At 37.1% G+C, this 10804-nt stretch overlaps 1 long non-coding RNA gene across 1 annotated transcript; it reads left to right on the plus strand.

The window, feature by feature from the left end:
* Positions 1–474: 474 nt before the first annotated feature.
* Positions 475–7864, plus strand: LOC107790872 (uncharacterized). Its single transcript, XR_012704350.1, has 4 exons — positions 475–795; positions 6819–6915; positions 7040–7106; positions 7285–7864. It is a non-coding gene; the product is annotated as an uncharacterized LOC107790872 (long non-coding RNA).
* Positions 7865–10804: the final 2940 nt, after the last annotated feature.

Here is a 10804-nt window from a genome sequence, read left to right on the forward strand (position 1 = left end):
ACGGCAGCTCTTATAACTGTATTGGTAAGAATATGACCTAATATGTGACCCACTTGATAGAGGACACGTGGCAAATATATCATAGTAAGCTCCAGGTCAAACCGAAAGGTCAGCTAAAAAAATACAACTAAGTTGTTGAATCGAAATCAAGTGTGTTATTCCAGAGGTAACCATCATGCGTCCCTGGGGAGGTGACCGAGTACTCCGGAAGTCTTTTGCTCCGGACAAGAAGATCAACAGACCAACGGTAATGGAATTATCTCATCAATTATGGAGTTAATTCATTAATTACAAAATTAACACATGAATTAAACTAGCAGTTACAGAATTAACTCAACTATTATAAAATTTTAGTATTGACTCAGTAATTACAAGTCATCGAAAAATAATGAATAAGTTGAGTTAATGCTCATAATCTATATATCTGTATAATTGAGGGCCCTAAGCCCGATGACGCGGCGCTCCCATTCAGCAGCAAATCCCAATTCCTGCTTCTACACTTACTTAGCAGTTAGCATTTTAAAAGTGATACTCCCTCCGCGCGAATAACAAATAAACCCTCAAAATACACAAACCTCTTCAGATGCACAGCCGTGTCTTCACACCGATTCTTTACTATCTATTTTCTTCTAGTTTCTCTGTACTCCTCCATCTCTTTCACTTTCTCGTACTCCTCCGTCTCTTCCGCTTTCTTTGTACTTCTCCATATCTTTAAGACCTCTCTTCCTTCTTATTTTTACACCCATGACCTGTTTGAAAAAATGCTATACATGGCACCCGGAATCAACAATGTCGGTATGTAATTCTCTCAAACTTAATCTTTACCAATTATGCTTACCAATTCTAATCTAATCAACTGATATATTTGCCTACTCTAATTCTATTGAAACATGAGAGAGCATAATTGACGTCAAATATATTAGTAATTGATAAATGATATCATTCACGTTGATCGAACCCGTCGGGGGTTGCCTTCTCTCTCTCGAACTGATAGAAATAATTCATAACTACTGTTTCTGCACATTTGGTAACTACTGCTCTAAACATTCTTAAATACTATTACCATTATTATTGGCCTAATGAATACCTAACGAAGGATTATGGAAGAAACAAATGTGTATGTTAAGCGGTTATGTGGTGTAATTTTAGGTTTAAATTGCAAAAATTGCTTTTATCTTTGTGTGCTTTATGAGAATAAAATGGAACCTTGAAACTTGGGTTCGTGCTTCTGTATGCTACCAGTTAATTATTTGTTCTCTATGTTGTGTGTGAATTGAGTATTTTCTTTTATGCGAAGTGCCAATGTGCTGAGTGCTCTCTTTTCTCCTCACTGCAATTTTTTTTTTTTTGTAATCTTTTTTTCATCAGTTTCATTTATTTTTTAATTTTCCGTGTGTTCGCGCAATTGTTCTGTAATCTTATTTGCCTACTCTATTCCAAAAAATTTCAACGACATAATTTTAATATCATAAGTAACTGACATATTTATATTTGCCTGCTCTAATTCTATTGGGAAAAAAATGATGTTTCTTGCCCCTTGAATCAGCAACTACTGTTGTCGACTCATCTTTTCAACTGTTGCATTTAATTAGGAAGTATGAAAGTAGCTTCAGTTTTGTTGTTGTACCGCAAATATAAGAATAACATACAGCTAAAAATAAATCTATGCTTTAAGCCTCTGCAAGGTGAAGATACTGATATACTTGGCTAATTATCACGATCCTAACCCCGAACCCAGTCGTGATGGCGTCTCTCGTGAAGACAAGGCCACCCAGACCAAAACAGAACACCTCTTTTAAACAGTTAAATACCATAAATAGTTCTAAAACATGATATAATAACCATAATTTGCGGAATTTACGATAACAACAGTAGAAACCATCCTGACACAGCCCAAACCGGGGTGTCACAAGTCATGAGCAACTCATAAATTCGGATACCAGTCTACTAGATACGAAATCCGATACAAAAGTTCAAGGACATGAAATTAGTAAAATAAGGGAGGCACGGGGGCTGCGGACGCCAACGGTTACCTCGTAGTCTCCGTAATCACTGCCTGGACTGGGAGGATCAGCACTCAGGAGCGGACTCTGCGATGCCTTAATCTGTACACACGGTGCAGGGAGTAATGTGAGTACTCCGACTCAGTGAGTGATAATCATAAATAATGGCTGAAAGCAAGAGAACACGTAAAGGTACAAAGCAATTCTATATCAAGCAGTAAAATCACTTAAAGTAGCAAATTAGTGAAGAAGTCAAATGAAATCCTTTTAAACCAAGTGAAACAGGTAATTTAGCAGGTAAATAACAAGTAGAAATCTGCCCCTCGGGCACAGTAACAATCACTCAGAACTGTATCAGCCCCTCGGGCTCACTCTTAGTACAATATCAGCCCCTCGGGCTCACTCTCAGTACAGTATCAGCCCCTCGGGCTCACTCTCAAATCATGATGGGTACCCACGCTCACTGTGGGGGTGTAGACTCCGGTGGGGCCCCTTACGGCCCAAGCGCTATATCAAGCCACCTCGTGGCGTATAAAAGTATCTCAAGCCCTCGGCCTCATATTACTCAGCATATCCTCACATATGGCCCTCGGCCTCACTCAGTCCGAAAATCATCACAAGCCCCTAAGGCATTAGTAAAATAGTAGTTCTTAGCCAAAACATCATTTAGAAATATCATTTAAGTATCAAATATGAAAAAAGTGGCTGAATTTGTAAAACCGTAAATATCAACAGGATTGAGTTCAAGTAATAAGTCAAACAGTGAGGAATTAGTGGTAAAAATCCCCGGAGGGTTCAAATAGTTGGCACGAAGCCCAAATATGACAATCAACCCAAATCATGATGATAACAGATAAGTTTCAGTCAAATACGCGGTAAAATCATCAGTCGGGATGGACCAAGTCACAATCCCCAATAGCAGACGACTCCACGCTCATCATCAAGTGCGTGTCTCACCTCAATATAGCACTACGATGTGCAATCCGGGGTTTCAAACCCTCAGGACATCATTTACAATCATTATTCACCTCGAATCGACTACAACTCTAGCTCGCTACGCCTTTTCCCCTCAAATCAGCCTCCCCGCGCGTCGAATCTATCCAAAATCAGAACGAATACATCACAATATGCTAAGGGAGCAAAGCCAAGCGAAAACAATCGAAAAATATCAAAAATTTCGAAATTTTGCAAAACCCGAGCCCCGGACCCACTTCTCAAAACTCAGAAATTTTCACATAATTAGATTCCTTATCACCTCACGAGTTCATACATACCAAAAGTTCTCAATTCTGACCTCAAATGGTCCTTCAAATCGCAATTCAAAAATTCAAAATCCCAAGCCCTAGTTCTTCCATTTTTAGCTTAGTTTCCATAAATTTCTAGGTTAATTTCACAGTAGAATCACGTTTTAGGTTCAAAATCTTACCTCCAATCAATTCTCCTTGAATCCCTCTTTAATCACCTTCAAAAAGCTCTCAAAATACTCAGCTATGGAGGAAAAATGGCTCAAAATCGCGGATAAAATGTCATATAAACTTTCTGCCCAATTCTGATATTCCTTCTTCGTGAACGCGGTCAAACACTCGCGTTCGCGATGCACAAATTTAACTTGACCAGATTTCCTTCTACGCGATCGCGACCAAGGGCTCGCGAACGCGATGCATTAGACTCCTCAACCTACGCGAACGTGGTCCAACTTACGCGGACGCGAAGAGCAACAGCTCCTGGACCCTTCACGCGCCAACTCCACTATGCGAACGCGACCTACCCTCACGCGAATGCGAAGCACCAGCCTCCCACCTTCCGCGAACGTGAGGCCTCAAACGCGAACGCGAAGGCCAAACGCAGACCACCCCAAAATCCTTCTATGCGATCGCGACTTGCCCCACGCGATCTCGAAGGCCAATTTCGTCTGCAACAGCTGAACAATTTCTGCAAAGATCCAACACCAAAACTAGCCCGATTGGCCACTCGAAACCCGAGGCCCCCTTGACCTCAACCAAAAGCACCAACACATCCTAAAAGCTCATTCAAACTTGTTCCAATCATCAAAATACCTCAAACAATACCAAATCCATCAATTCACATCGAATTCAAGCCTAAGTTTTCTAAAACTTCCGAAATACGCTTTCGATCAAACCCAACCAAACCACGTCCGAATGGCCTGAAATTTTGCACACACATCCCAAATAACATAACGAAGCTATAACAACTCTCGAATTCCATTCCGACCCTCGGATCAAAATCTCGCCTATCAACCGGAAATCGCCAAAATACTGAATTCGCCATTTCAAGCCTAATTCTACACCGGACCTCCGAAACTAATTCCGATCACACTCCTAAGTCATAAATCGCCTTCCGAAGCTAACCGAACCATCGGAACTCACATTCGAGCCCTCTAACACATAAGTCAACATCCGGTTGACTTTTCCAACTTAAACCTTCTTAAAAGAAACTAAGTGTCTCATTTCTTACCAAATCCACTCTGAACGCAAACTTCTCAAATCGACCACATAAAATGCAGATAACGAAGCATAAAAAAGAAGAAATAGGGAAAACGGAGCGGTAACTCATGAGACGACTGGTCGGGCCGTCACACTAATAATTTTATAGGTGTGGGGACACTATGATTGCGAAGACAAAACGCTGTTACGAGATTGAGGTACTCTCCAGATAACCTTCGCCACTGCGATTTATGCACAATTCGTTACTATTGTTTCTGCACAATTTGTAACTACTGCTCTAAATATTCTTAAATACTATTACCATTATTATTTGCCTAATGAATAACGAACGAAGTTATTTTATCTGAAGGACTGCTATTATATTTTTGGTAACGAAGTTCGACAACATCTCTCTATGAAGGTTATAGTTTACTCATATAGTTTTTCCATCTTCTCTACACTTTTGTGTGCTGTTTGAAGTGACATAGATATTTAACATTGCTACAATATTGTAATGATCAGGAAAAAAATACCACGGCATAATTATGATGGCCATGAACTGAATTTTACCAATTTTATTGTATTATTGCCTTCTCGCCGTTATCCAAGTCCTCTTCTCCCCTTCCAAAAGACACCCTTACCTGGAGCAAGTCAGTTTTATTATAATCTGTAATGTATATAGAGAGAGGGACATACACTGGGTTACATGACATTCCCACTTAGCAGGAAATGCATTTTCTCCCCCTCTATAGTTTTTCGCCTTTTTATTCCACATAATACTAACAAATTGATTCAGATACCCAGCCATCTCTTCCCACACCGATTCTTTACTCCCTATTTTCATTCACATACAGATCAGTTTATTCCCATAATGATTATTTACTCTCTTTCCATACCCTTCCAAATATTTCATACTCTTTCATTCTCTTTTTACACTATTTCTCTCTACTTTTGCCGAATTTCTCTATACTCCACCCTCTCTACCTTCTTTTTCCCCCTAAGTTTAAATTTTGTTCACTCCCTGCTAATCTCTATATTCTTTCATACATTTGTATGCTATCGTGTATCACATTATAGATTACTAATCCCAGTCTTTGATTCAAAAACAAAACTGCTAGACAACATATCTATACGTGCAATATACTTTACTACTCATTTGATTAAAATGTTTATCAAAAAGCCGACTGCATACTTTTACCATCAACTGATTGCAGATTTTAATTTTTTTGGCCTTTTGTTCATTGTAGGAAAATTAATAGAGACATAAGAAATAAGGGTGCATTCCTTTTTAGGCAAGTTTCTATTATTATATACATTCTTCCTTACTTTTAATATTTGAATCTTCTAAATATCTTTTAGCCTTCCTATCTTTACAGTCTTTCTACTATTTCACCAATTGAGAAAAGACGAGTAAGAATGAAAAACAGAAGAAGACATGTTGATATCTTTTTCTCTTTGTCTTGCTAAAGTTCTTTTCTCTAAAATCCTTTAAAACCTTAAAAGTAATCACTTCTATAAAGAGAGCTTGTAATTGTTTTACAATATATGACTTTGTTACCAACTTGATCTTCTTTAGAGAAAGAAAAAAGATGGGGAATTGTAAGATGAAAGATTGCCCATTGTGTTGCAATTTTTTTGTTTTCTTGCTGATGCTTAATTTTTTCTTCTTCATATGTTTTCTACTATCAGGAATTTTAAAATGAGCTCAAAAGTGGAGAATAAGAATTACTAATGACAAGAGAAATGGATATTTGGTGCTTTTCATTTGAGAAATTCACTGGAAGATATAACTTCTCAGATTAATGGTAAATTCTAGACTTAGCAGTCCTTGAATTGGAGTCTTTACCTTCGTCCTTTTGAATAAATATAAATAAAAGAACTTTTCAATAGCCTTTTTAACGGCTTAGATTGAGAAGGATGATAATGTTATTGATGGTTGTTACCACAAATGACTGTAGTTGTAGCGAAGACTTACCTTACTGTCAGAGGCGAATCCAGAATTGAAACCCTATGGGTTCAACCGTTGAGGTTTTTAGCATTAAACCTATTATACTTATTAAGTTATGGGTTCATGTCTACTATCTATTGCAATTTTAGTGACGTTATACACATAAATTTATAATTCGCTTCGAAAGTTATGGGTTCAATTGAACCCATAACTAAAGTGGTACATCCTCCCCAGCTTACTGTCAAAATGATTGATGGCAATGATTTACTTGGTCGTTGAATGATTTAATTCTAGATGCGGTATTTTGTTCCAACATATCGTGAGTCTCAATATATTGATATGATTTCCTTAATCAAGATTCCAGCAGCCATTAGTCAAGTTGTTATTACCTTTAATATCTTATTCGTTCTGTGTCTCTTCTAGGCACATGATGTCTAAGCAGGGGTTGAATCCGTTGTTCCCAATGGAGGATATTGAAGTAATGGGCATTTGAAATGGCAGGCTCAAACAAACTACAGAAGTTGTTTTCTCTTTCAAGCCTCATGACTTTAAAGGATTCTCCTTCCGTTTCTTAAAGCATTTGCAGGGTGATGATATGCACCTTTTATGAGTTTGAAATAGATTTTTACTTTTTCCTTGTGCAGGGAGAAAATAAGGTATAGAAACAAAGGGAAATCCTTTTTCCTGCAAGATTCATTCAACAAGATGATGGTTAGCTCTCTGCCTAGCAACAACATTTGTTGGTCATCCTGCCCTTAAAGATATATTGGAATTTCAATCATCTTAATCACACCTTTCATTTTTCATTCTTAATCGCTCCGCTTTTTAATCATTGTTGCAGTATCAAATCAGACTAACTATATTTTTTCTTCTTTAAACTGTGTACCAGTGGGTCGATGTGGATTAACAAATGGCGCTTGAGTCCGAGTTCTTTACAGTGTGCATTATTCACTTGTATCAAAGCTTTTCAGTATGGTTTCCATATTTTGATCAACTTGAAAATTCATATCAGAAGAGTATGATAGTAATAAGCGACAGAGACTGCAAAAAATATAGAAAGTTGTCCTCAACTTTTAGTTAGAGGATGGAGATGAACTTCCTAAGTTGGACATTCAATTGAGCCTCTTTACAAGCTAAATCTTTAGCGACAGAATCTTGAGGGAAGACAACCTCTTCAAGAAATGGTTCTGTTCTTGGAATTTTTCATGAAAATATCTTTTTGTCTAGGAATAGAAAGAGTAGGAGATGAGTAAGAGGACTAAGAGATTTGGAGACTCCTTAAGAATAGTCAGATTTGACATAGATGATGAAGACTTCAGTAAGAGCCGGAGATACCTCAAAATGAAATGTTGAACTCTTCAGCGATCACATAAGAGACGCAATGACTGTTACTCTTTTTTGCAGTAACCTACTTCCATTGTTTCGTTGCTGAAATAGTCTAAAGTTTTGAACTTTAGATTTATTTCTTTTATGAGACTCTACACATCTAAGTTTTTATCAGTTACTGAAGGTGTTTCACAGTCTTTGAAATAGTTATTTTTTCTGAACTTTAGATTCTTGATGCTCCTTTCTTCTTTTTATGTGACTACAAAAGCTAAGTTCTTTGTGTGTTAGTTAAAACTTTTGAACTTTAGATTCTTGATGCTTGAAGGGTAACACAACTAAATGGGCAATTCATTTATATAAAAAAAAAGGAGAGAATTTACGTATATAATGCAATTTACTCAGAGCTCTATTTTATAAAAAATATTGATTTTGTAATATACCACATATAATTAATTTTTATGCATATATACTTAAAAATTATCTATTCTATCTCAATTAAAATTATAAAAAAATTATTTCTAAATATACATTGTTGTTATTTATAACCGCGCGAAGGGCGGCAAATTTCTTAGTGGACTCATAATTCAAGGGAGGTGATTACCTAGAATTAGTCCTATATTTGGCACACCTTACCACCACTGTAATCATCTAATTTTCTTCTCTACAGTTCTAGACATTATAATTCATAGCAACTTGTTCCCTAGTCTGGCATAGTTCGGCTCATTAAGCTCTTTTCGGCCCATCATTCTATCAAGAATCTTCCATTAAGAATTATTTCTTCTTTGATTCATTTTTATTATATTTTTTGAATCGAATCGATTGCTTGTGGCTCATCACATAAATTTAAGCACTTCATCTATTAAGTACAATTTTTAGGTTAAACCATAACGTGTTACATTTAAGTAGTGTATTTGAATATTGATTCTACAATCCTTACATGTTATAGAGACTTTCGGTCAAGTGATATTTATGGGAGCCTCCTGCACAATTATAATTTCGATTCCTATGATTTTTCTTTTATAATAAATCTTTTTGATATTACATATTTAGAAACTAGAACTATACATAATTAATACTATATTTTATAGTTAAAATATTGTAAAATGATTTAAAAACTAATAATCAAAAGATAAATTATTGATTCCTCAAATAATAATTAATTGTGCCTAACAAATTGAAATAACTGTAATCGTTTCATAAAGAGTTGTATTTAAATGTAAAAGAGCAAGTAAAATGATTTTACTTGGGTTTACATTCCAAGTAAATATAAAAACCATATTTTATGTAAACCCAAGTTGGAAATAAAATGGTTTACAGTCTCATCCAATGCCAGATCTCACTTGCCGTCCTTCTTTGCTTTATGTAAACCCAAGTTGGAAATCCGGATAGCCAAAGGTACTTCTTTAATCAATTCCTTTATGAAAATCTACCATGAAATGAGTTAAATGAGTTGTGCTATTATGCATTCTTGGAATTTTTGGGAATTTAATTGGAAACTTAGTGTGAAAATCTTGGTTTTTAATTTATTAATATTGGAATTGCAAGAAGGATTTGTTCACCCCATTTTCGTCAACTAATTTGTGATGTGAACATTGATCTAGGTTGGAATTTAGTACTAATAACCAGGAAGCATCCCATGTGAGCTTCTCTTTGATTCTTGAAACCCATTTCCTGGGATGAACTACAGAACCACCATTCATTTTCCAATCCTGTATATATGTAATACCCACAAAAAGATGTATGTTTTTTTTTGGTTTAAAATCCAAATGGTCAATCACCCTTTAAAGTCATTGTTGAATATTCACATATACATATTGGTAGGTCTTCAAACCCAGAATGCATGCTTCGTATTAAGCCATGTTGTTGGTACAATAGAAACGAAGCTGAGCTATAACAGGGTAGTGATGCCCTGTTTTAGAAATCTTTCATGTTAGCAGCCTCATCAAAGAAGAGTTTCCAACCGGACTTTTCCTCCTTTTCAACCTCGTCGATATGCATTACCTCTTCATCAAGGAAGTAAGTCCTCAAAGGTTCATATTCTTCATCTACCGGGTTTTCGGCCAAGTGATTAGCCAAAGCTTGGGCTTTCATCGCTGTCCGAGTCACATATATGATGTCAAACTCTGTGAGTAAGATCTGCCACTTTGCGAGCTTTTCTGTGGGCATGGGCTTCTGAAAAATATACTTCAAAGGATCCAGATGAGAGATGAGGTAAGTAGTGTAGCACGATAGGTAATGCTCAACTTCTGCGCCACCCAAGTCAGGGCACAATACGTCCTCTCAAGGGGAGTGTACTTAACCTCATAAGATGTGAACTTCTTGCTGAGATAATAGATGACCCGCTTTTTCCTGCCAGTGATGTCATGTTGACCCAATACACATCCAAATGAATTATCCAAGACTGTCAAATGAAAAATCAAAGGTCTTCCTGGTTCTGGTGGGACCAACACATGTGGGTTCGACAAATACTCCTTGATCTTATCGAAGGTTTCCTGGCACTCATCGGTCCATTTAATCGCATCATCTTTTTTTAGCAATTTGAAGATGGGCTCACAAGTTGTCGTGAGCTGAGCGATAAACCTGCTGATGTAGTTCAGCCTCCCTAACAGACTCATCACCTCGGTCTTGTTCTTTGGCGAGGGCAATTCCTAAATAGCTTTAATCTTTGACGGATCCAATTCAATGCCCCGCCGGCTGACTATGAATCCCAACAGTTTTTCGGATGGGACACCAAATGCACACTTTGCAGGGTTGAGTTTAAGATTGTACCTGCGGAGCCTTTGGAAGAACCTTCTCAAATCTCTGACGTGGTCAGACTGCTTCCTGGACTTTATGATCACATAATCCACGTAAACCTAAATCTCTTTATGTATTATGTCATGGAATATGGTTGTCATTGACCTTATATAAGTTGCCCTGGCGTTTTTTCAAACCAAAAGGCATGACCCGGTAGCAATATGTTCCCCATGGCCTGATTAATGCCGTCTTTTCCTCATCTTCCTCATCCATTAGAATCTGATGATAGCCCACATAGCAATCCAAAAAGGACCCAATCTCATGTTTGGCACAATTATCAATCAAAA

The sequence above is a fragment of the Nicotiana tabacum genome, chromosome 3, assembly GCF_000715075.1.
Source record: "Nicotiana tabacum cultivar K326 chromosome 3, ASM71507v2, whole genome shotgun sequence".
NCBI lineage: Eukaryota > Viridiplantae > Streptophyta > Magnoliopsida > Solanales > Solanaceae > Nicotiana > Nicotiana tabacum.